This window comes from Bufo gargarizans, chromosome 5, assembly GCF_014858855.1.
Source record: "Bufo gargarizans isolate SCDJY-AF-19 chromosome 5, ASM1485885v1, whole genome shotgun sequence".
NCBI classification, from domain to species: Eukaryota; Metazoa; Chordata; class Amphibia; order Anura; family Bufonidae; genus Bufo; species Bufo gargarizans.
Window position 1 is genome coordinate 481422388 of NC_058084.1, and position 26060 is coordinate 481448447.

At 48.0% G+C, this 26060-nt stretch overlaps 1 protein-coding gene and 1 pseudogene across 1 annotated transcript in view; one reads left to right on the forward strand and one right to left on the reverse strand.

Annotated features, from left to right (window-relative positions):
- Positions 1-26060, reverse strand: part of LOC122939172 (gastrula zinc finger protein XlCGF26.1-like) — a 1061774-nt gene that overhangs the window by 348212 nt on the left and 687502 nt on the right. The gene's annotated exons all lie outside the window — the stretch shown is intronic.
- LOC122938189 overlaps positions 463-26060 on the forward strand; it is a 30116-nt pseudogene continuing 4518 nt past the window's right edge.

The following is a 26060-nucleotide window of genomic DNA, read 5'->3' on the forward strand; positions in this document are numbered from 1 at the left end:
GTGTGGGGTGACATGACACATTTGGACAGCCCCCTCTAGCCTCTCTTGTCAGTTATGAATTTTGATAGCTGCCTTCAATAATTTTCAAAAATAATTTTAAAAATGTTTTGTTCTTGGTAGATGACTGTACTAGGCGCTTGGAGAAGCATCTCATATCTACATATTATAATGCAGATGATCCATGTGTCATATCAGATACATATGAAGAGCGTGCCATTATCCCAGATGTACCCTCAGACCTTCACAGCAAAAATCTATCATCTCATCCTTTAAAACAAGTACAATCTTTTAATTCATCACATACTCTTACTCAGAATGAAACTCGCAGAAGATGTTCTGGAACCCAAAGAGCTCGGAGAAAGCCGTATTCATGCTCAGAATGTGGCAAATATTTTACTTGGAAATCAGGCCTTCTTCAACATCAAATTCATCACACAGGGGAGAAGCTGTATTCATGTTCAGACTGTGGGAAATGTTTTACTAGTAAAACACAAATTGAAAACCATCAGAGAAAGCACACAGGAGAGAAGCCATTTTTATGTTCAGAATGTGGAAAGTGTTTTACGAATAAAGCACATCTTAAAACCCATCAGAGAATGCACACAGGAGAGAAACCATTTTTATGTTCAGAATGTGGAAAATGTTTTACTAGAAAATCACATCTTGATAACCATCACAGAATTCACACAGGAGAGAAGCCGTTTTTATGTTCAGAATGTGGAAAATGTTTTACGAATAAAACACAACTTGAAACCCATCAGCGAATTCACACAGGAGAGAAGCCGTTTTCATGTTCAGAATGTGGAAAATGTTTTACTAGAAAATCATATTTTGATAACCATTACAGAATTCACACAGGAGAGAAGCCGTTTTCATGTTCAGAATGTAGGAAGTCTTTTACTGATAAATCAAGTCTTGAGAGCCATCAGAGAATTCACACAGGAGAGAAGCCGTTTGTGTGTTCAGAATGTGCGAAATCCTTTACTAGAAAGTCATATCTTCTTCTACATCAAAGAAGTCACAAAGCAGAGAAGCCGTATTCATGTTCAGAATGTGGAAAATCTTTTACTCGGAAAGCACATCTTCTGAGCCACCAGAGAATTCACACAGGGGACAAGCCACATTCATGTTCAGAATGTAGGAAATCTTTTACTGAGAAATCTAATCTTGAGAGCCATCAGAGAATTCACACAGGAGAGAAGCCATTTTCATGTTCAGAATGTGGTAAATCTTTTACTCGGAAATTTCAACTTCAGAGCCACCAGAGCATTCACACAGGGGACAAGCCGTATTCATGTTCAGAATGTAGAAAATCTTTTACTGAGAAATCAAGTCTTAAGAGACATCGGCAAATTCACACATTGGAGAAGCTGTATTCATGTTCAGAATGTGGCAAATGTTTTACTCATAAATCATTTCTTGCAAGCCATCATAGAATTCACACAGGAGAGAAGCCATTTTCCTGTTCAGAATGTGGAAAAAGTTTTACTCAGAAATCATCTCTTAAGAGCCATCAGAAAATTCACACAGGGGACAAGCCGTATTCATGTTCAGAATGTAGAAAATCTTTTACTCAGAAATCAAGTCTTGAGAGACATCAGAGAATTCACACAGGAGAGAACACGTTTTCGTGTTCAGAATGTGGCAAATGTTTTACTCAAAAATCATCTCTTGTTAAACATCATAGAATTCACACAGTGAACAACCAATTCTAAATCCTTCCTGTAAAATATTTAGACCAACCTATAAGAAAAACTAACTCGCATTGTATGTATAGATAAAACTGGGGTCTAGTATACTATACCGAGCCAACAAACGAACCAAACCAATTACCCCGAAAAGATGAGAAAACGCACATATAAAATATATGTAATTTATTGAGACATACTCAAATGACAAAATTAGAATAACATAAGGAGGGTAAGGGGCCCCATGTGACAGGGTCAAAAACAACCTCCCTCACAAAAACCCAACTGACAGGGAGAGAAGGGTCACAGCCCTGGGTGTAAAACCGCATAGATATGGGGGAACTGTAGGTTCACCCTAAGTAACATATAATGGTAAGTGTGCTGCATGCATATACAGGGTAAATATGGTCACACATAGCCGACTTGCCCACCCTGGATAACTGGGATGGCCACATAAAGATGCAGGTAGCCAAGTGACATAAGTAAGGCAGGGCAAGAGTGCGAAGTGCAAGCAGTGACCTTAAAGTAACAAACTAACCAAAGCAGGACAACAAATCAAGATTTACAGGAGGCACCATCATCTGCCAGCAAGACACCTCTACATCTGTGCCGCCGATCACATTTTCCCCAAAAACATCTGTGCCCAAATGTTGATATTTTTGTCAAGCTGGTCAAACATGATTTTGAACAGCTGGCGGGCTATTATGGCCATAAGAATTTGACTTAGGACCAACATCGGGCTATTAAATGGAGTCTGTCACCACATTTGAGCATATTAGACTGATCAAATAGCGTTATATGCCACCGAGAACTTAAAAACTGTACCTTTGCTGTATCACACACATAACGCTATTTGATCAGTCTAATATGCTCAAATGTGGTGACAGACTCCCTTTAAAGAACTCCGTGATTTGAAGGATATTGTGATCAAACCTGCGGATAAAGGGGAAAATGTTGTGACCTGAACTGCACAGATGTATGAAAAAGAAGCATTTAGACAGCTGGGAGATGAGGACTGCTATAGACGTCTAGATAGCAATCCCACCACCAGGTTTAAGGCTGAATTAGATCATATTCTAGACTCCGGGGTAGAAAATAACATTCTGCCAGCACGACTTAAGGAGGGCCTGGTGCTGGATCATCCAGTGACTCCCACCCTGTATTTGCTGCCCAAAATCCACAAACAATTACAAACCCCCCCCCCCCCCCCCCCCGGGCGCCCTATTGTGTCCAGGGTGGGAAGTCTTTGTGAACGTGTCAGCAGATTTGTGGATTTTTATCTGAGGGGGTGCGTGGAGACCCTGCCATCTTATGTCAGGGACACCTCTGGTTTATTGAGGAAACTCAATGGGGTGTCGCTGGAGGGGGACATGTGGCTGGTCACATGTGATGTAGAGGCCCTGTACACGTCGATATGCCACGACCACGGGATCAGGGACTGCCAATACTTCATGCGTATGGCAAATTTAGAGCCGGACATTATTGTGTTTGTGATTGAGCTTTTGGACTTCATCTTGAAACACAATTATTTTACATTCAAGGACCACCTCTTCCTACAGCTCCGGGGAACATCGATGGGGGCGACTTGTGCGCCCTCTCACGCTAACCTGTTCCTCAGACTGTGGGAAAGAGAGATTGTCCAGAATCTCCCGGAATATGGCTCTGTGGTCGCGGTATATCGACGATGTCCTCTTTATCTGGCAGGGCACGGAGTGCCAGCTTCTATCCTTCCTCCAGCAACTCAATAACAACACCCTTAACATCAGGCTGACTTGGCACTAAAGCCAGGATAGGATGGAATTCCTGGACATACTTATCAGTAGGGAGAGGGACGGCCGGGTCTCCACGGATCTCTACAGAAAGCCCACCTCCACCAACACTTTGCTACATGGCAAATCTGCACACTATCCACAGTTAGGACGATTCCGTTGGGGCAAATTTTGCGTCTTCGACATGTCTGCTCCAGTGACAAGAAATTTGAGATGCAGTCTGGAGAATTGTCTAGAAGGTTTCGCAATAGGGCCTATAACCAGGTTGATATTAAGAGGGGCTACACACGGGCCAAGTCTGCAAATGGAGACTCTCTCCTGACCAGCAACAGACCAAAGATTGACAATGCCAGTTGTAGATTTATTACCCCTTTTAACATGTAGTGGTGAAAAATATGTGAAATACTCACTAGACACTGGCCTATACTGCTCTCAGATAATGACACTTCGAGAATATCCCCAGGTGACATGGCGACGCTCACAAAATCTTGGTGACTTGCTCACCAGTAGTCACTATGTATCCCCTTCGCCATCGTACATGTTTGGAAGTAAGGGGCCAAAATGGGGCTCCTACCCGTGCAACAACTGTCAGGCATGTAGATGCATGGTTCGGTCCTCCACATTTAGGGACTCTGAGGGCAGACGCGAGTATCAAATCGTGCAACATATCACATGCAGGACTGCATGTGTGATATATTTGATCACTTGCCCTTGCAAGCTCCTGTATGTTGGGATGACCACCAGGGAGCTGCGTGATGGGGTATTCGAACATGCAAGCAAAATCCACCAGGCAGCCACTACTATACAGGACGAGCTGACCCAGATTCAACCTATAGCCCTGCATTTTAGGAACCATCACAGGGGGGACCCTCGAGGGTTACAATGCATGGGTATTGATAGTGTCTCTCTGGGCTGCCGTGGAGGGGATTATCAAGAAGCGCCTCCTGCAACTGGAGACTGAATGGATTGCTCTGCTCAAGAGTGAGATCCCTAATGGTCTCAATGAGACTGTTAGCTTCAAGTCTTTTCTATAAATCGTGCTTTTTACCTTATTATGTGTTCGTTGTTTTTATCTTGTACTCTGTAAATCTTGATTTGTTGTCCTGCTTTGGTTAGTTTGTTACTTTAAGGTCACTGCTTGCACTTCGCACTCTTGCCCTGCCTTACTTATGTCACTTGGCCACCTGCATCTTTATGCGGCCATCCCAGTTATCCAGGGCAAGTCGGCTATGTGTGACCATATTTACCTTGTATATGCATGCAGCACACTTACCATTATATGTCACTTTGGGTGAACCTACAGTTCCCCCATATCTATGCGGTTTTACACCCAGGGCTGTGACCCTTCTCTCCCTGTCAGTTGGGTTTTTGTGAGGGAGGTTGTTTTTGACCCTGTCACATGGGGGCCCCCCACCCTCCTCTACCCTTGTGCCTTATGTTATTCTAATTTTGTCATTTGATTATGTCTCAATAAATTACATATATTTTATATGTGCGTTTTCTCACCTTTTTGGGGTAATTGGTTTGGTTCGTTTGTTGGCTCCTTCCTGTAAAATATGCCACGAATTTCCATATTTTTTCTTGCTATCATTTATAGCGAGAAGACTCTGCTTTGTTATAAAAATATTGCATGTATATTGAAGCAGGAATTAAAAGAAAATATCAGTATATTCAGAAGTGTAGTTACTGCTGTAATAATTGTAGATCTTAAAGGGGTTGTGCAAGAATGAGGGGCTTTGGTAAACTCCCCCACTTTACTGGATCTGTAACGGGAAGATTACTTACCTGCTTCCTGGCGCTGGTTCTCCGCTCCTTCTCTTCCAAGCCTGCAATGTCCGGCTGGGCTCATCTGGTTTGACATTGCCACAGCCGACACTGGCCGCGGCAGAGACCTACTTTGAAATAACTGTACCCCCTTACAGTATTGCTCTCATTGTACAACCTTCACAATAGGTTTCTACAGATGTGTCCCCTCACGGTAGTTATGCCCTTTGTGCATCATTCACAGTAATAATCCCCATTGTGCCCCCTTCATAGTAATAATGCCCACTGTGCCCCCTTCATAGTAATAATGCCGACTGTGCCCCCTTCACAGTAATTATGCCGACTGTGCCCCTTCACAGTAATTATGCCGACTGTGCCCCTTCACAGTAATTATGCCGACTGTGCCCCTTCACAGTAATTATGCCGACTGTGCCCCTTCACAGTAATTATGCCGACTGTGCCCCTTCACAGTAATTATGCCCTTTTGACTCTGTATCCCTTCACATTACTAATGCCCTCTGCGCCCCCTCTATAGTAATAAAATCCTCTGCCCCTCCTTCCTTAGTAATAATCTTCTGTGCCCCCCTCCATAGTAGTAATGCTCTCTGTGTCCCCTTCCATAGTATTAATGCCCTCTGTAATAAAAAAATACTCACCTTGTCCCGTTCCTGATGCTCACATACTTCTCTTCCCTTCAGGCACAGATCGCTCTGCAGCACAGTGTGGGCGGATCTTATGCAGATTTCTAGGCTGCAGGCCCCACCCACACAGGCCGGCAGCGTGATCTGTGTCTCGGGGCTGAATGGTGGAGCGGGGAGAAGTCTTCCTTCTTCACCATTCTGTGCGCCGCCGGCCTGAGGGAGGGGAGGAGCGTGGGGAGCTGAGCGGTGAGTGACAGGACCCAGCTCCCTGCGCTCCAGTAATGAGCGCTTCTGTCTGTATTGATGGAAGCGCTCATTGCTTCTGGCACCCCCAGAGAGTCGGCACCCGGGGCGGACCTCCCCCCCCCTTCTTAGTACTCCACTGAGTGTTATTGTTAATGAGGCTCTGTCAGCATGATCAACCGTATTAAACCAAGCAGAGTAGACGGCTTTTTGACAGAACAACCAACTTGGTCTTCGGTTCTTGCAATCATTCAGCTGTAGAAGGTGCAGACGTTCTTCTGCTCAGTATGAAGAGAAGAAAGAAACAAAAATGGTGTCAGGACTCGTTAAACTGTGGATCGTTTCTAGGAAGGCAAAGGGTGGCTCTGGCTTCTCCACTTGAGATAAATATCTGTGCTCATCAAAAATAGTCCACTGCCCCTTCACCTCTCCCCTTTTTCCGGAAAATTTACCTTTTGCAACGCCTGGTGCTCAGACACAGTGTGTGCCCGGTTTGGGCAGTCATGTGGGCCCCAAGCAGCAGATGGGAAAGATGACTCAGCGGCAGGACTTGCAGTGGTAGAGCAGATGACACAGCAGCAGGTAGTGGATGTTTTCTGCCGACACAGCCACAATGGCCGCCACCAAGGCTCCTACACCTGACCGCCCTCCGAACAGTGCAGCAACCGCAGCTTCATTCAGCTCCCAGGTAAAACAGCTAGTAGCCACACAGAAGAGCGGTGCAGATTGCAGAGAGAAGCGAAGAGGCGGCGTTCCCAGAGTGGAGGAAAGGTGCCATCTCCTCTATAGTCCCCAATCCACCAGCTAAGTCCTACTCATTCACCTGGCACCAGAGGAAAGGGTTAGCTGAATTAGGAGAGCATTGCACCTATAGGCATCTCAGCGCTGTACGGCCACTTCTGACTCCTGGGTCCAGAAAGTAGTTGAGACTGAGGTTTTGGGTGCGCGGTAGGCTGTAGATTGGCAGATGGTTAAGTTTTCTGGCATGCGAAAGAGTCCCGAAATAGAGCTCTGGCCAATGGATGAGGAAGGAATGACTTGTACAGGCAGGAGATCTCCTCTAACGTCTGGCAGTCAGCTGTGGGCCTTGTGGTTGGAATAACCAGTAAAGGTGCAATGGTGCCTCCGTTCTTAAAAAGAAAGACAGAGTTCAGTGGATGGGGTAATGTAAGAGGAAGCACCCGCACCATGTCAGTCACCAGTGAGAATGTGGGTGGCTGTAGTGGAGGTAGCAGCAGCACTGTCCGCACCAGCCGTCCGGCCTGTAGTAACAGGTCACAGCGCTCATCATCTCAGTCACAGCAGTCCATGTTCCACACTGTACTGCTGCTGCCGCTACTACTACCCCTACACAGCTGCGGATCTCCAGTCTTGTCCGTCAGGTTCCATACTGTGCAGCTGCCACTTCTACTCCCCCCACATGTCCTCTCTTGTCCATCATGTTCCAAACTGTTGCTGCTTCCACTCTACACAACCAGACATCTACTGCCTTGTCCAGTAAAGAGATAACAGTTGGAATTGGTTCCTCAGTAGGCCTACATTAGGGCCACCCAAAAATGACCCCATTCTAGAAACTACACCCTTCAAGGTATTTAAAACTGATTTTACAAACGCCGTTAACGCTTTAGGTGTTCCACAAGAGTTAATGGCAAATGGTGATAACATTTTCCATTTTAATCCATTTTTTCCAGTAACAAAGCAAGGGTTAACAGCCAAACAAAATGCTATATTTATTGCCCCGATTCTGTAGTTTGCAGAAACACCCCATATGTGGCCGTAAACTACTGTACGGCCACACAGCGGTGCGTAGAGTGAAAGGTGCACCGTTTGGTTTTTGGAAGGCAGATTTTGCTGGACTGGTTTATTTACACCATGTCCCATTTGAAGCCCCCTGATGCACCCCTAGAGTAGAAACTCCATAAAAGTGACCCCATCTAAGAAACTACACCCCTCAAGGTATTCAAAACTGATTTTACAAACCAAACTTTGTTAACCCTTTAGGTGTTCCACAAGATTTAATGAAAAATAGAGATACCATTTCAAAATGTAACTGTCACGGCTGAGGATGGGGGAAACCCTCAGCCGTGCGGTGCCAGATGATGACATAGCTGCTGGGCCCGGACAACAGGATTAGGGAGCAGGTCACCTCCTCAAGCATCCCTAACCTGACCCTAACTCCTATCTGCATGGGCCGACCTTTAAGGTAGGAGGACCCATGCGCAGGAACCTCGGAGCCCTGACTTACCCTCCGCAGATCCCTGAGCTAGGAGCTGGGTAAGACGACCTACTCCTCCAAGGTACGGAGGAGCAGGAGTCTCAATGGCCAAGCTGTTGGGAATAGGGGAACACAAACATCTTTACGGGTATGGCAGGCGAACTAGAAGTTCCACCAACCTGCCACAGCCTTGCTGACTGGATCCCTGTGCAAACAGGAATCCAGAACCGTAAACTGCACAAAGACACAAGGAAGGTCCCAACAGAACATCACATACAACATGACATACAAGAAGACATAAACATAACGACAATATCTTTATAACCACAGGGGTGGCTCTCACTGGCAGGTAGTATAGACAGGAGGCTGCTCTAGCCAAGCATGACTGAAGCAACCTTCAGACCTGAACTAACAGTGAGGCTTTATAGGCCAAGAAGCCACACCCCACAGTCGGACACACCCAGTGACACACACACACACTGGGAAGGGAGTTAACCCTTCCAGCACCACAGAAGGGAAACATACATAAAAGGGAAAAGTGTCAAACAGTAGCAACACACTGAGTAGTAGCAACACAACGACATGGGTGGCAACCGTGTCCTGGGAGATAGCCCGGAGGCCGGGACACTGCCACCACATGTACAGACAGGCAGACGTTGCCACGGGCAACCACAGTGCAGGAAAAAGTGTCGGTGCACACAACACACTACACAGAGTGCACACAGACATACAACACAGTGAACACAATACACACACACCTAACAGAGGTTGCTAGGTGCAACCGCATGCACAGCAGGAAAGCTGCCACATACATAGCGTTGTCAGCGGCTACCACAGGTGAGGCAAATACCACTTCCCTCACCTGTGATAGACAACCAAACCGCTGACCATCGCATGCGGTTGAAGAGTCACGGTCATAGCCATGGCCGTGACAGTAACTTTTTTGGCAGATTTTCCATTTTAATATTTTTTTCTAGTTACAAAGCAAGGGTTAACAGCCAAACAAAACTCAATATGTATGGCTCTAATTCTGTAGTTTACAGAAACACCTTATATGTGGTCGTAAACCGCTGTATGGGCACACGGCGGGGCCCAGAAGGAAAGGAACGCCATACGGTTTTGGAAAGCAGACTTTTTTTTTTCTTTTTTTATTACACAATGTCCCATTTGAAGCCCCCCTGATGCACCCCTAGAGTAGAAAATCCCCAAAATTGACCCCATTTTTGAAACTACGAGATAGGGTGGCAGTATTGTTGGTACTAGTTTAGGGTACATATGATTTTTGGTTGCTCTATATTACACTTTTTGTGAGGCAAGGTAACAAGAAATAGCTGTTTTGGCACCGTTTTTTTTTTTTTTGTTATTTTCAACATTCAGACAGGTTAGATCATGTGATATTTTTATAGAGCAGGTTGTCACGGATGCGGCGATTTATGTAAGTTTTACACAATTATTTCATTTTTGAAACAAATCATGTTTCAGTGTCTCCATAGTCTGAGAGCCATAGTTTTTTCAGTTTTTGGGTGATTATCTTAGGTAGGGTCTAATTTTTTGCTGGATGAGGTGACTGTTTGATTGGTACTATTTTGGCGTGCAAACAACTTTTTTGATCACTTTTATTACCTTTTTTGGTAAGTAAGGTGGGCAAACTTTCAATTTCATCATAGTTTTTTATTTTTATGGCGTTCACCGTTCGGGTAAAGTAACATGACCGTTTTATAGATCAGGTCGTTACGGACGTGGTGATATCAAACATGTGTAGGGAATTTTTTTTTTTTTTTTCATTTTTAATCAGTGATAAATGTGTTTTTTGATTTTTCCTTTTTTTGGACTTTTGTTTTACCCAGACCCACTTGGTTCTTGAAGATCCAGTGGGTCTGATGTCTATATAATACAGTACAGTACACTATATAGTGTATTGTACTGTATTTTACTTACACTTTGTCTGAACAGATCTATGCCTTTAGCATAGATCTGTTCAGCACCATGGACAGCAGGATGCCTGAGAAGGCGTCCTGTTGCCATGGGAACCTTCCCCGTCTGCCACAACTGAGCAGAAGGGGAAGGAGGGGGGCCTCCCTCCCTCTCTGAGACCATCCTGTCTTGGGGCTGCAAAGGCACAGTAGCCCCCCGATGGGAGACAGAGGTTTTTAACCCTTTCCTACATAGCTTTGCTCAGCATATGTTAGGAACCTGGGAGACACATATACACCCTCAATCACTTCACCATGTAAAACACCACAATAGACTTCCTTCATGGTGGTACCGGGATCCATTTACCAAAAATTCTAAGTTAGGGATTGGAGTTTCTCCAGCTCCTGCTTTTCAATTCTCAGCAATTCAATACAATAATGCTGATTATCTGGTCATCTAACCCAGACCTTGTCTGATGGTTCTTCCTGACGGCGTTGGCAGTGCCACCTCGTACTGTGTCCACCTGGCAGCGGAGATGTGTTTGGTTCTCATTTCCTCGACTACTTATGAAATTTGGATGGTCAGCGGCTGGTCCAGGACTATGTCAGTCGCCCTGTATTTCGGTGTGGCTGCTGCGGTTACATCTCTCACATGTGAAGGAGAAGCCCTATTGTGTCTGGATGTTAGGAGTAGTAACCTAACGGTCGGAGGTTTCTCCATGGAGCTCGGTTATTACCTCTTGTCCACGTATTGTAGTCAGGTAAAGCTGAGGCTGGAGCTGAAAGTCTGTCCTGTCCTGTCCGTGTCAGTAGACCTTGTTGTCCCCGTGAGGTCAGAGCCTTGTACAGACCCTGCAGCTAGAGGCACTGGGGGTCCATTCCCAGCAGGAGCCCACACGGCCCTTAGTGATATACTGTGGTGGGTACTGGCACTCTGCATATGGCATCCCTTCTGTCTGGGGTCTCTGGGAGATACTGCAGAAGTTGTGTTGTAGGGTAATGTGGTCTTCACACCCCCAGAACCTGGGACATTTCTTCTGAGAAAGCGAATGGTGACATTGCTGCAGCCTGAGGTCGTCTGCTCCAGCAATTAGTGACCGGTCTCCTCCAGGGGCAGTAAGAAAAAACCTCTGGCCACGTCAACCACTGGAGAACAAGAAGAAGTCGGTGGCACTTGGTGAAGCAAGGTGGGGGGGTTCTGTACATCAAAGACCATCTTGTTCACCTCCCTAAGGTCATGGACCATGCTACACTGCTGCGGTTCCCCTGGGATCAGCTTTTCCTTCACAGAGAATAGTGGGGGCTCCACGGTGACCTGCACCCCCTCATTGCTCCGATTTCCCTGCACTGTGTCCCCCGTTACTGGTTCGGTGCTGATGGCTCCTGTTTTACCTGTTACTGGTGCTGTCTGGTTTGGGCTTTATTGGCAATGGGGCGACCGACAGATGGACAACATCAGCCTTAGGCCCCTTGGTTCAGGCAAATTATGGCTAATGAGCCCTCGTCAGCAATATTTACCGGATAACGGAGCACAACGCGCGGATTGTTTCTCATGACGCCTAAATCCTTTTTAGCGGCAGCAGATCCTGCTGTACAAAGAGCAAGAAATGGTTCTGTATGGAGACGAAGAGCAACATTGCCGATCACTGCTGCCCGTACTGTGGAGGAGATCGCTGCACGTAAAGGGGTCTCCTCCACTGACCAGCAGGCGGTTTCTGTCCGGCCGCCTCTCGGAATGTTTCCCGTGCTGCGGCCGCATCTCCCGCCCGTCCCCGTTATAATGAATGGGGCCGGTCCAGACTTCCGGAAGCACACGTGTGCGAGCGTTAGTCCGGATCCGGCAGGCTGTCCCCGCCCCAGAAACGGGCAAACCTAACACTAGTGTGAAAGAAGCGACCGGCGGGTGAGGACTATACCAATGAGGGGCCGGGGGGGGACACTGCACCATGTGATCAGCTCCTCCTGTATCACACAACAGAGGATTAGATACACAGCGCAGCAGGCAGTATCACACAGGAGAGGATTAGATACACAGCTCAGCAGACGGTATCACACGGGATAGGATTAGATACACAGCTCAGCAGACGGTATCACACAGGATAGGATTAGATACACAGCTCAGCAGGCAGTATCACACAGGATAGTATTAGATACACAGCTCAGCAGACAGTATCACACAGGATAGGATTAGATACACAGCTCAGCAGACAGTATCACACAGGATAGGATTAGATACACAGCTCAGCAGACAGTATCACACAGGAGAGGATTAGATACACAGCTCAGCAGACATTATCACACAGGATAGGATTAGATACACAGCTCAGCAAACAGTATCACACGGGATAGGATTAGATACACAGCTCAGCAGACAGTATCACACAGGATAGGATTAGATACACAGCTCAGCAGACAGTATCACACAGGATAGGATTAGATACACAGCTCAGCAGACAGTATCACACAGGATAGGATTAGATACACAGCTCAGCAGACAGTATCACACAGGATAGGATTAGATACACAGCTCAGCAGACAGTATCACACAGGATAGCATTAGATACACAGCTCAGCAGGGAGTATCACACAGGATAGGATTAGATACACAGCTCAGCAGACAGTATCACACAGGAGAGGATTAGATACACAGCTCAGCAGACAGTATCACACAGGATAGGATTAGATACACAGCTCAGCAGACAGTATCACACAGGATAGGATTAGATACACAGCTCAGCAGACAGTATCACACAGGACAGGATTAGATACACGGCTCAACAGACAGTATCACACGGTATAGGATTAGATACAAAGCTCAGCAGACAGTATCACACAGGATAGGATTAGATACACAGCTCTGCAGACAGTATCACACAGGATAGGATTAGATACACAGCTCAGCAGACAGTATCTCACAGGATAGGATTAGATACACAGCTCAGCAGACAGTATCACACAGGACAGGATTAGATACACAGCTCAGCAGACAGTATCACACAAGAGAAGCTGTGATCCAGGCTCAGCAGGCTGTATCTCACATGAGAGGCTTAGATACGGCTGTGCTGGCCGCTCCCAGTGTTTGGGGCTCTGGAGATGGTGAGGGAAGCGCCTGTGGCCCTCAGTGATGTGAGGAGAGGAGCAGGAGCCATGTCTGGGTGTACTAACAAGGCCGCCGGAGGTGTAGGGGGCGGGGCTAGTGCTGACTGACCAGTGTGTCGGGCGGGGCCAGCCCTGTGACGTCACACCGCAAAGCATGCTGGGAGAGGAAAACTCCAGGAACCTGAGGAAAGAGGAAGTTCTGCTGGAAACGTCCTGTAAAGAGGCTCTGATGTCCGGACAGCGGGAGGGAGAGCCCCGGCATGAGGAGCAGGTACCGGGGAGCCGGGAGCCGCAGGCAGTAGTGCAGTGTGTGATGTCTGTCACAGCTGGTGCTTCAGTAGTGCAGTGCGTGATGTCTGTCACAGCTGGTGCTTCAGTAGTGCAGTGTGTGATGTCTGTCACAGCTGGTGCTTCAGTAGTGCAGTGTGTGATGTCTGTCACAGCTGGTGCTTCAGTAGTGCAGTGTGTGATGTCTGTCACAGCTGGTGCTTCAGTAGTGCAGTGTCTGATGTCTGTCACAGCTGATGCTTCAGTAGTGCAGTGTATGATGTCTGTCGCAGCTGATGCTTCAGTAGTGCAGTGTATGATGTCTGTCGCAGTTGACGCTTCGGTAGTGCAGTGTATTGTGGCAGTTGACGCTTCAGTAGTGCAGTGTATTGTGGCAGTTGGTGCTTCAGTATTGCAGTGTGTGATGTCTGTCACAGCTGGTGCTTCAGTAGTGCAGTGTATGATGTCTGTCGCAGCTGGTGCTTCAGTAGTGCAGTGTATTGGGGCAGTTGACGCTTCAGTAGTGCAGTGTATTGTGGCAGTTGACGCTTCAGTAGTGCAGTGTATTGTGGCAGTTGACGCTTCAGTAGTGCAGTGTATTGTGGCAGTTGGTGCTTCAGTAGTGCAATGTATTGTGGCAGTTGGTGCTTCAGTAGTGCAGTGTATTTTCACAGTTGATGCTTCAGTAGTGCAGTGTATTGTGGCAGTTGACGCTTCAGTAGTGCAGTGTATTGTGGCAGTTGACGCTTCAGTAGTGCAGTGTATTGTGGCAGTTGACGCTTCAGTAGTGCAGTGTATTGTTGCAGTTGATGCTTCAGTAGTGCAGTGTATTGTGGCAGTTGACGCTTCAGTAGTGCAGTGTATTGTGGCAGTTGAAGCTTCAGTAGTGCAGTGTATTGTGGCAGTTGAAGCTTCAGTAGTGCAGTGTATTGTGGCAGTTGACGCTTCAGTAGTGCAGTGTATTGTTGCAGTTGACGCTTCAGTAGTGCAGTGTATTGTGGCAGTTGACGCTTCAGTAGTGCAGTGTATTGTGGCAGTTGACGCTTCAGTAGTGCAGTGTATTGGGGCAGTTGACGCTTCAGTAGTGCAGTGTATTGGGGCAGTTGATGCTTCTGTAGTGCAGTGTATTGTTGCAGTTGACGCTTCAGTAGTGCAGTGTATTGTTGCAGTTGACGCTTCAGTAGTGCAGTGTATTGTTGCATTTGATGCTTCAGTAGTGCAGTGTATTGTGGCAGTTGACGCTTCAGTAGTGCAGTGTATGATGTCTGTGGCAGTTGACGCTTCAGTAGTGCAGTGTATGATGTCTGTGGCAGTTGATGCTTCAGTAGTGCAGTGTATTGTGGCAGTTGACGCTTCAGTAGTGCAGTGTATTGTGGCAGTTGATGCTTCAGTAGTGCAGTGTATTGTGGCAGTTGACGCTTCAGTAGTGCAGTGTATTGTGGCAGTTGATGCTTCAGTAGTGCAGTGTATTGCGGCAGTTGATGCTTCAGTAGTGCAGTGTATTGTTGCAGTTGACGCTTCAGTAGTGCAGTGTATTGTTGCATTTGATGCTTCAGTAGTGCAGTGTATTGTGGCAGTTGACGCTTCAGTAGTGCAGTGTATGATGTCTGTGGCAGTTGACGCTTCAGTAGTGCAGTGTATGATGTCTGTGGCAGTTGATGCTTCAGTAGTGCAGTGTATTGTGGCAGTTGACGCTTCAGTAGTGCAGTGTATTGTTGCAGTTGACGCTTCAGTAGTGCAGTGTATTGTTGCATTTGATGCTTCAGTAGTGCAGTGTATTGTGGCAGTTGACGCTTCAGTAGTGCAGTGTATGATGTCTGTGGCAGTTGACGCTTCAGTAGTGCAGTGTATGATGTCTGTGGCAGTTGATGCTTCAGTAGTGCAGTGTATTGTGGCAGTTGACGCTTCAGTAGTGCAGTGTATTGTGGCAGTTGATGCTTCAGTAGTGCAGTGTATTGTGGCAGTTGACGCTTCAGTAGTGCAGTGTATTGTGGCAGTTGATGCTTCAGTAGTGCAGTGTATTGTGGCAGTTGACGCTTCAGTAGTGCAGTGTATTCTGTCAGTCACAGGCCGCACTGACATCCTGCGCATGCGCTGCTCTCCTGACGTCGGGGACACTGAAGTCTCTGCCGGAGAGGGACCTGGGAGGCGTCCACCAGTGTCTCCAGCAGTGGTCGTCATCTCCCATAGACGTCCATGTTATGAGGATGTATCCCTTCAGTGATACCAGTATAAGTGTCACATGACCACTGTGGCCATGATGGTTTACATTACTGGTATCGCCACTGCAGCCAGTGTCAGGGTGCACCATACTTTACACTGCTGTCACCTCAAACATGGAGGAACTGCCCTGACGAGATCTTCCAGTCCTCAGTCCAGACAATAGAGAGAAGACCTCATCTCCTCTGATTTCTCCCAAATGTCCCTCATCATCTCCGGTCATTATAAGCATTTCTATGGGATTTCATGCAGATTCTACATTGACTCCTCTTCTTCCATTCAGGTTCCTGTGATCTAGGATTGTCCGATGACATCATCAGTACCAGATAATGGACGGAGACGGGGACAAGATGGCGGAGAGGATATTAGATCTTACCCTGGAGATCCTCCTCCTGCTTACTGGAGAGGTGAGAGGTTCTGATGATGTCACATTACACCATTATCTATGGTAATTACAGGGGATGTGACTGGAGAGGTGAGAGGTTCTGATGATGTCACATTACACCATTATCTATGGTAATTACAGGAGATGTGACTGGAGAGGTGAGAGGTTCTGATGATGTCACATTACACCATTATCTATGGTAATTACAGGGGATGTGACCAGAGAGGTGAGAGGTTCTGATGATGTCACATTACACCATTATCTATGGTAATTACAGGGGATGTGACTGGAGAGGTGAGAGGTTCTGATGATGTCACATTACACCATTATCTATGGTAATTACAGGGGATGTGACTGGAGAGGTGAGAGGTTCTGATGATGTCACATTACATCATTATCTATGGTAATTACAGGGGATGTGACTGGAGAGGTGAGAGGTTCTGATGATGTCACATTACACCGTTATCTATGGTAATTACAGGGGATGTGACTGGAGAGGTGAGAGGTTCTGATGATGTCACATTACACCGTTATCTATGGTAATTACAGGGGATGTGACTGGAGAGGTGAGAGGTTCTGATGATGTCACATTACACCATTATCTATGGTAATTACAGGGGATGTGACTGGAGAGGTGAGAGGTTCTGATGATGTCACATTACACCGTTATCTATGGTAATTACAGGGGATGTGACTGGAGAGGTGAGAGGTTCTGATGATGTCACATTACACCGTTATCTGTGGTAATTACAGGGGATGTGACCGGAGAGGTGAGAGGTTCTGATGATGTCACATTACACCGTTATCTATGGTAATTACAGGGGATGTGACCGGAGAGGTGAGATGTTCTGATGATGTCACATTACACCATTATCTATGGTAATTACAGGTGGACATGGCTGTAGAAGTGATGGACTCTGGAATGTACATGGTGACATTTATTATTTTGTCATTTGTCCTGACAATGAACAGGATTACTCCACGGTGAACAAGACGTCTAGTAATCTGATACATGAGAAGAACAATGAGAAGATCCTAGAAGTCGTCCACAAGATGATGGAGCTGCTGACTGGAGAGGTGACACCGCTGGGAATGCGGGGACATTATACAGTCACAGCACTGGAGGGGTCTGGGTGATGACGGTGTCATTGTGTTGTCAGGTTCTTCTAAGGTGTCAGGATTTCGCTGTCTATTTCTCCATGGAGGAGTGGGAGTATTTAGAAGGACACAAGGGTCTGTACAAGGAGGTCAAGATGGAGGAGGACCAGCCCTTCGCATCTCCAGGTAACAGACAGGACTAAATACAAATGTCCTGGAATTCTCTGTCTGTAAAGTCTGAGTCCAGTCTCTGTGTCTCCTGCAGAGAGATCCAGTCAGAGGACAACACCAGAGAGATGTCCGCGTCCTCTCCTTCCACAGGATGGTCAGGTAATGGCGTTCTCTGTAGGAGGACGCCTTGTTTTATCCAGTAGTATTCTAGGTTGATACTGGTGTAATGAGCTGGAGATGGTGGGATTACAGCTGACCACAGACGTTTCATGTTCTCTGCTTCTTCCTACAAGTCTCTGGCTATGGAGACCACTGGTGGCAATAAGGAACCAATAGGTTTATGTCTCCGAGAGGAACGAGTCCGGACGCGTCAGGTAGAAGCCGATCTCCTCCACGGAAGCCACCTGCAGCATGTCCGGCCGTGCTGAGGATGCATGTGTACAAGGTTATTGGCTGTGAGCCGCCATCTAATATCTATGTCCAGCCTCTGGGAGACCTGCAGCCATTAGGCTCAGACGACGACTGTTGTCGGGTCATTTGTGGTTGTCATGATAATTAAAGGGGGGGGGCTTAGGAAGAGCTGGCTGCAGCGCACTCCTGGGAGATGCAGGTGCTTGATGGTCACATAGGATGAGCTGCTGCCCACCCACAGAAAATGAAGAGACCAGAGCTGCAGAGGAGCGAGTAAAGAAGCTAAAAAGGATGAATATTATACTGGAGAGCAGCGGTATTTGCATTTCTGCACTTCAAGTGTTGTATACAAGGTGAGGTACGGCCTCTAGCCCGGATACAAGGTGAGGTACGGCCTCTAGCCCGGATACAAGGTGAGGTACGGCCTCTAGCCCGGATACAAGGTGAGGTACGGCCTCTAGCCCGGATACAAGATGAGATACGGCCTCTAGCTCGGATTCAAGGTGCGATACGGCCTCTAGCTCAGATACAAGATGGATGAGATACGGTTGGGCAAGGAGACATACATGTTTGCTATGGTATCCTAGGGTACATTTGCCCACAGATGTTACAGATGACCCTGTAGATCCTGCACACTCATAGGTTGCTGAAGCTCGCATTGCAGCTGTTCCCATAAATGCTTTATAGGTAATAAAATAGGATGACACATTCCTGGAGAAGCCTCGCTGTGCGCAGGCGAGCATATCCAGCTGAAAAGTGCTGAGAAGAATTCTTGTGGCGACAGGATGTCCTACACATATCGCTGAGCTGTTAGTGCCCCTCGTACCACTACTAGGGGTCACGACTGTCGTATGCGATGGCTCCCACGATCATCACATCAGCAGTTAGGGCAGTATGTCGCTCCATAGCAAAGGATTGAAGCGCTCGCCAGGAGACCTCCATACTGGAGTCCAAAGAGGGCCTAGAATTGTCACTAAAGACAATACGGTTCCAGTCTGTAGTAGTCCAGGTTTCCCAATCAGGACATCCATGCAAACGAAGATTACAGTAGTTGACTATCAATGGCAGGACCAATAATGGGCGCAATGATGTCAGATTTTCTTCTGCTGAATGACTGGAAAAGGTCGGGGCAGAGACGGGGGTCTAATTAAGGGGCCACCTGTGTCTAGGTGGTGGACAACAAAACTATGGGAACTGCTCATTCTTGTCAGTAGATCACACGATCCTCTCTACTGGTAGTCTGTCTGGGCTGTCCGGAGCTTGTTAACGCTACCTGCGCTAACATAACCACTGCGCCCAACATTTCCTAAAAGTCAGAACAGCCTAGATCAGTGGTGGCGAACCTTTGGCGCAGGTGCCAGAAGCGGCACTAGGAGCCCTCTGCCCAATGACTTTTCAAAAACCTGGTAGTAGAAATCCTGGCCTTCCTCAGAGAAATAAATATCATAGTTTGGACAATTTTCTCTTGATGACAGAATCCAGATTTTCTCTCCAGACACCAGGTAGAATTTTCTTTAAAAAACACTCATTTTTGCTGATTCTCAAATATGAGATGATACAGGGGAAAATATCAGTCTTCTGGAGATAGAGCCACTGCTTATTAAAGGAAGCTATGGACATCTTGGGGTTAATGACCTTCTGCATCTCCACAGTTCTTTGGAGCCAGTTTCACGTCTGTTCTCTCCAGAAATTTATCCTTACTGCCTCAACCAAACAATTCTTCCCAGAGTGAGAAGACGGGCTTTACTTTCGTGGACTTTCCCAGAAAACCTGTAATGAGGGATTCTTTGAAATGTAAGTCCCTATGGATACTAGCAAAAAGGGATGAGGGGCTCAGGAATAGAATATGGGCCTAGCATGCTCATTTCCTCCTTTTTCCTTTTATTCCGGCCGTCCTGAGAAATATATGGTTAAAAGCAACCAGTGTCATTCAAATTACCTAATTCTGTCCAAAGCACAGCTGGTTCCCGATCCTGAAGTTTTTATTTCTGGAAGACCCAGAACCTCTTCATCTAAGATAAAAAATTGTTCTTCTCCAGAGCCCTCTTCTGTATCAAAATGTCCAGATACAGAAATTCTGAAAGCTGAGCGGGAAATCCTAAAAATTCTGGGATTGTCAAACAGTTTACAGGGAGATTTGAAAGAGATTTTGCTCCTGGTACGGATCTGAATGTTCAGTCCCTTTTCAGGCTACTTTTACATTAGCGGCAGGCTGTTCAGGCGGGTGAACAGTCTGTTGGATAGTCAGGACTTTGATTAGGGTTGCTCTCGGAGGTGTCCTGCTCTTTCCCTAGTTTCCAGGCTTTATTCCCTCACCCCTGTCCCTCCTATGCTCGTTGTGGTCCCTCCTATGCACCGAAGTGTTACAGGATATGATAATGGCATTAGACCCAGAAGCCTAAAGGTACAGATCTCATCCCTGGGTTGTTTTCTGGACCTTCCCCTTGCAGACTATAGATGGATCAAAATGTTCATTAAGGCTACATCCTGGATCAGACCGGCTCTAAAACAGTCCATTCCTCTTTGGGACCTAACTTCAGGGGTCTCTGTGATACTCTTGAGGAGTTCGGTTTGAGATTCTTGTCCCTTAAAACTGTTTTCCCAGATGCCATAACCTTGGCCCGTAGGGTAGGAAAATTACAGCCCCTTTGCATCAGTGAGTCTTACATTAAACATTTCAATAAGATCATCCTAAAAGTTTATCCGATCTTTCTACCTAAAATTGCCTCAGCTTTTCACCTTAACCAAGAGATGTTTTTTCCATCTTTTCAATGCATCCCCTCACAATGCTGATTCCACATCTTAGATGTCAAAAGATCAATAGGAAATATTTTGATGCCCTTGAGATCCTGGAGATCAGATCCAAATTTGTTCATATAGTTCTCAGGAAGGAACAAGGGGAAGGTGTCAGAGACCACCTTGGCGAGCTGGCTGAAGACTGCAATCCAATAATTCAGTAATTTGCAAAGAGTTCCTGGTCCAGATGGAATTAAAGCCAATCACACCAGGGACTTTTTCGTTCCATGGGCAGAAAGAGCAGATGCATCTACTGATCAAATCTACAGAGCAGCGCCTCGGGCAAGCTTTATTACAGACTGGACATCTAATACAATCGGGATTTATCCCTAGAGAGATTTGACCCAGACTCCCTTCTCCCCCAACCACATGCTTATCTGGTATCGCTCCATGTGGTGTCATTGGTAATGAGTAAATACATATTTAGTTGCATCCATCCTGGTGTAGTATTTCAGAAAACACTGGAGGGAGATGGTGAGAGGAGCCTTGTAACCTCTCTGTGTTCCTGTCCCTGCAGAAGACTAGAAGGGCAATCTCCATGTGGTGCTGTCATGTCGGACTCCAGAGAAACCAGTCGCTGGTAGAATTCCTACTTCTTAATTTGTGGGATAATACAGAGGTTATCCAGCCTAATTATTTAACAGACCCCTTCAGAGTGGCTGGATTCATACTTACCTGATCCCTGCTGGTGGGTTCCAACTCCATCGATACATGGGCACCTCTGCAGATCCCGGGTCTCTGAGAATCAACATCCAGTTGACAGGGCAGGGGAGCACCTGCCCCCAACTATCTCCACCATACCCGCCGGTCAACAGTGTGTTTATTTCCACAGACACAGCACCTGCAGAGTCAACAGTGGAGCAATGAAGCCAGAACATAGAGGCAGGGACCAAGTAAGTATGAACTCCACCAGGGGTCCGCCTCTCTGAAGGGGTCTATTACACAAGTTTAAAGATGGATAACTCTTTTAATGATCTTTTGTAGGCATCTAAAACATTCCACTCAACTTGTCCGACTGTCCTGTTATTTACAATATTTGTTTCACACATTTTGAATCGGGATGAAGATCTGAACAATAATAATGCTACAGAGACAGATGTGAGGGGCGATGAGGAATACAAGGAGGAGATCCCTACAGATAAGAGCCCAGGTGAGTAGTGACCACTAAATGAAGCAGAGATGAGTCTGTAACCATAATGACCCTGAATTGGACTTCCCCCTATAGCAGGTGCCTTCCCCAGGTCCTAACAGTGTCCTCCAGTACTCAGATACTGTCATGGTCTTACCTTCTTGCTGTTCTCCTTCGTTTGACATGTGCTGGCGGCCATCTTGGTTTCTGGGTTTCTTGTAGCCTCCCACCCTGCGGCTTCTCCTTCCCACTGGGAGGAGCTGGATGCCTAGCTCATATATATAGGAGGTCTGTGGCTTCAGTTCCTTGCTTGGTCCTCCTGTGTGCACATGCTTCTAAGACTGCTGCTGCTTCTGGTTCCTGATCCTGGCCTCGTCTGACTACCCCGCTGGTTCCTGATCCTGGCTTCGTCTGACTACCCTTCTGGTTCCTGATCCTGGCTTCGTCTGACTACCCTTCTGGTTCCTGACCTCTGGCTTCGCAAGACCCTGCTCCGGTTTAGCCATCCGTTTGGACTTTTGCTTACAGCTTGATTTGCAATAAAGCCTTCTTATTTCCACGTATCTCTTGTTGTACGTCTGGTTCATGGTTCCTTGACATTAGGACCAAGCCATGAATTCTGACGGTACAGGGCCATCCTCGCTACCTACGCTGGTTGCCAGACTTGATCAGCAGGATCACCTGTTGGGTCGGTTCGCTGTGGCTTGAACGCACGGCTCATTTCGCTTCCGTTGCCGATGGGTCGGTTGTCGCTCCTGGGCCCGCTCCTACTGCCGCTCCGGTTGTTGCGCCAGAGTCTACCCCGACACCTGTTGCTGCGCCTGCGGTGTCTCGGGGTATGACCGGTTCTGCCCCCCTTCCACAGCGCTTTGGGGGAGAGCCAACTCAGTGCCGAGGTTTCCTTAACCAGGTAGGCATTTATTTCGAGTTGCTGCCACATGCCTTTCCTACTGAGAGATCAAAGGTGGGCTTCTTGATCTCGCTGCTCTCGGACAAGGCCTTGGCCTGGGCCAGCCCTTTATGGGAGAACAACAATCCGGTGGTTGCCGAGTTTTCCGGTTTTGTTGATTCTCTTCGGAAGGTATTCGATGTGCCGGCTCGTGCTGCCTCTGCTGCGAAGCTCCTTATGTCCATCAGACAGGGTTCACGATCCGTAGCTGAATACGCCATTGAGTTTCGTACCCTGGCAGCAGAGGTGGGCTGGAATAATGAGGCTCTGGTCGCTGCTTTCTCTCATGGTCTCTCGGATGCCTTGAAGGATGAGGTTGCAGCTAAGGACCTACCAGTGGAGCTCGAGTCTCTTATTTCTTTCCTGATTTTGATTGACACCAGACTCAGGGAGAGACCTTCCTTTAAGGAGAGCCTGCGGAGGTTTTCTAACAGATTGGCGCCTACGTTTGCTGTCCCACCCGTGCCTCCCTCTCCTCCCACGCCTCCTGGGGATGACTTGTCTGGGGGTGAACCCATGCAGCTGGGGTTTGCTCGCCTGTCCGAGGGGGAGAGGGTACTCCGGAGACGCGAGGGCCGATGCATGTACTGTGGTCTCGGTGGGCATTTTCGGTTGGCATGTCCGAACCGTCCGGGAAACGCTCGCACCTGAGATCCTGTCGGGGGCAGATCTTGGGTGGAGTCTCCTCGTCCCCGGTTTCCCGTGTTGACAAACCACTGATCACTGTTGTCCTCTCCTGGGTCGGGGGCTCGGTGACGACCCAGGCGTTGGTGGACTCTGGTGCTGGTGGTTTGTTCATTGATAGTGTGTTCGCTGCCGCCAATTCCATTCCTCTGCAGCCTCGAGGTTCCCCACTGGCTCTTGAGGCGATAGACGGCAGACCCCTTCTGCCGCCACACGTGACTCATGAGACCCTTCCAGTAGGGATAGCCATTGGTGCCGTTCACAGAGAGTCGGTCTGTCTCCAGGTTATTTCGTCTCCACACTACTCGGTGGTCTTGGGGTACCCCTGGCTCCAGAAGCATAATCCGACTTTCGATTGGAGATCGGCCGAGATCCTCTCGTGGTCACCGCAGTGTGGGGCTAGTTGCATCCATGGGCCTGTCAAGTTGCTGTGTACTTCCTCGGACTCTCTGTTGCCTCCTGAATACGAAGAGTACCGGGATGTATTCGATAAGGTGCGCGCGGTTGCCCTACCTCCGCACCGCCCATACGATTGTGCCATAGAGTTACAATCTGGTGCCGTTCCTCCTCGTGGCAAGGTCTATCCACTGTCGGTAGCGGAGAATGAGGCCATGGAGGAGTACGTGAGGGAGGCGCTTTCACGCGGACACATCCGCAAATCCTCGTCCCCGGCAGGGGCTGGATTTTTCTTTGTGAAAAAGAAGGGCGGTGAGTTTAGGCCTTGCATCGATTACAGGGGTCTCAATCGCATCACGATCAAGAACGCTTACCCGATACCCTTGATTTCCGAGCTGTTCGATCGCCTCAAAGGGGCCACGGTCTTTACCAAACTCGACCTGAGGGCGGCATATAACCTGGTAAGGATCAAGGCGGGCGATGAGTGGAAGACCGCGTTTAACACCAGGACCGGTCATTATGAATCCTTGGTTATGCCCTTTGGGTTGTGCAATGCGCCCGCAGTCTTTCAGGAATTCATCAACAATGTTTTCCGTGACCTGTTGCAGCAGTGTGTGGTGGTCTATTTGGATGACATCTTGGTATATTCTGAATCCATGGAGGCCCACATTATGGATGTCAGACGAGTGTTGCAACGGTTACGAGAGAACAGGCTGTTCGGTAAGCTTGAGAAATGCGAATTTCACCGATCCCAGGTAACCTTCTTAGGTTACATCATTTCCGCTGAGGGGTTCTCCATGGATCCTGAGAAGGTTTCGGCTGTCTTACAGTGGCCCCAGCCCAGTGGTCTTCGTGCCCTGCAGCGCTTTTTGGGCTTCGCCAATTATTATCGGAAGTTCATCAGGGACTTTTCTATGCTAGCCAAGCCTCTCACGGATCTGACCAGGAAGGGCAGTAATTTCCAGGTCTGGCCGCTCGAGGCCATCCGAGCTTTTGAGGCTCTAAAGTCCGCCTTTGTGTCGGCTCCGATTCTGTCGCATCCCAACCCTGGGTTGCCCTTTGTCCTCGAGGTGGACGCGTCTGAGACGGGAGTAGGAGCCCTTCTGTCTCAGCGTAGAACACCAGAGGGTCCTCTGCTTCCTTGTGGGTTTTACTCCCGGAAACTGTCTTCCGCGGAGTGCAACTATCAGATTGGTGACAGGGAGTTATTGGCCATCGTGCAGGCCCTTAAAGAATGGAGGCACTTGCTCGAGGGTTCGGTGGTTCCGGTTCTCATCCTGACGGACCACAAGAATCTGACCTACCTTTCTGAGGCCAAGAGATTGACACCACGTCAGGCCAGATGGGCTCTGTTCTTGTCACGTTTTAATTACGTGGTCTCCTACCTACCCGGTTCCAAGAACATCAGAGCGGATGCCTTATCACGGCAGTACTCCGAGCTGTCCGGGGAGGAGTCGATTCCGACTTCGGTCATACCTCCGAATCAGATCCTGGCCGCCATTCGCACCAGCCTGACCTCTCCCCTGGGTGAGCAGATTTTGGCGGCTCAATCTGGTGCTCCCTCTGGGAGACCCAACGGCAGATGTTTTGTGCCTGAGGAGTTGCGCACTCGGTTGTTGCGAACCTACCATAACTCCAAGGCCGCGGGGCATCCTGGAAAGAATCAGCTGTCCTGGGCTGTTTCACGTCTGTTCTGGTGGCCTTCTCTACGTTCCGACATCGCCGCATATGTAGCGGCATGCTCCGTTTGTGCCCAGAGTAAGTCCCCTCGGCACCTTCCGTTGGGCCTTTTGCAACCCATAGCCACCGGGGAGCGCCCATGGTCACACCTGGGGATGGATTTCATTGTGGACCTCCCTGCATCCCGAGGCCATACGGTCATTCTCATGATTGTGGATCGGTTTTCCAAAATGTGCCACTGTGTTCCTCTCAAGAAGTTACCCTCTGCACAAGAGTTGGCCACGATTTTCGCCAGGGAGGTCTTCCGGTTGCACGGTTTGCCCAAGGAGATTGTGTCGGATCGGGGGAGTCAGTTTGTGTCCAGGTTCTGGCGCGCCTTTTGCTCCCAGTTGGGGATTCATCTCTCTTTCTCCTCGGCCTACCACCCTCAGTCCAATGGGGCCGCAGAACGATCCAATCAGGCCTTGGAGCAATTCCTTCGTTGCTATGTCTCCGATCACCAAGACAATTGGGTTGACCTCCTGCCTTGGGCTGAGTTTGCC